Source organism: Propithecus coquereli, unplaced genomic scaffold (assembly GCF_000956105.1).
Source record: "Propithecus coquereli isolate 6110/MARCELLA unplaced genomic scaffold, Pcoq_1.0 Scaffold381, whole genome shotgun sequence".
In the NCBI taxonomy this organism is placed as follows: domain Eukaryota; kingdom Metazoa; phylum Chordata; class Mammalia; order Primates; family Indriidae; genus Propithecus; species Propithecus coquereli.
The window spans coordinates 1,322,946-1,324,070 of NW_012149519.1; positions in this window are offsets into that span (position 1 = coordinate 1,322,946).

Here is a 1,125-nt window from a genome sequence, read left to right on the forward strand (position 1 = left end):
CTCCTTATAACTTTGTAGGGGAGTCAGCGTTTTCTCTGGTTTTATACTCTTGCTTATAGCATCACAATAACTAAAGGCTCAACTCTTTCATTTTTGAATTGTTGCTTTAATCAACTATGCTGACACCTGGTAGCTCAGCTCTTTCCCTGCTTAGCTGACTTTCTGACAAATCTCAGATCCACTTCACCTTAAGCCAAAATATAGTTAAAAATCAAATCAATTAAACCAGTGGTACCCACACTTTTGGACACCAGGGACTATTTTCATGAAATATAATTTTTTCACAGACTGGGGGTAACAAGATGGCAAGCAATAGGGAGTGGCTGTAAATGCAGATGAAGCTTCACTCGTTCGTCTCCTGTGCAGCCCAGTTCCTAACAGGCCATGGACCAGTACCAGTCTGCAGCTTGGGGATTGGGGGCCACAAAATTAAACCATAATTTCATTTCAACAAACATATGTGAAGTGCCTACTATATTCCAGGTATTGTGCTAAGCTCTGTGGATATAGAGGTGAATGAATTATAGTTTCTGTCTTTGACAAATTCATGGTCTGAAGGGGCCTAGAAAGTAAATATCTCATTTCAACACAGTGTGGTAGTAGCTGTGATAGAGATTAGTAAGTGCAGGGTGCTAAGAGGATTACAGAGGATGGGCACTAAGCACAGATGGGAAAGGGGAGGTCATAAGCACTAAGCACAGATGGGAAAGGGGAAGTCATACAACTCATGCAAGAGGAGGCGATAGCTGAGATGCATCCCAAACCGTAAGTGAAGAATGTAAAGGAGATTCTTCAGCATAAAAGTCATTGTCAGCATCAGCAACAAAATCATCAACCTAAATTATTAATTACCTCCTGTATGCAGTCATGCATTACTTAACAACAAGGATATGTTCTGAGAAATGTGTTGTCAGGTGGTTTTGTCATTGTGTAAACATCATAGAGTGCATTTACGTAAACCTGAATGGTGTAGCCTACTGCACACCTAGGCTGTATGGCATAGCTCTTAGGCTACAAACCTGTATGTCCTGTTACTGTCCCGAATACTGTAGGCAACTGTAACACAATGGTAAGTATTTGTGTATCTAAACATAGAAAAGGTACATTAAAAATATAGTATAAAAA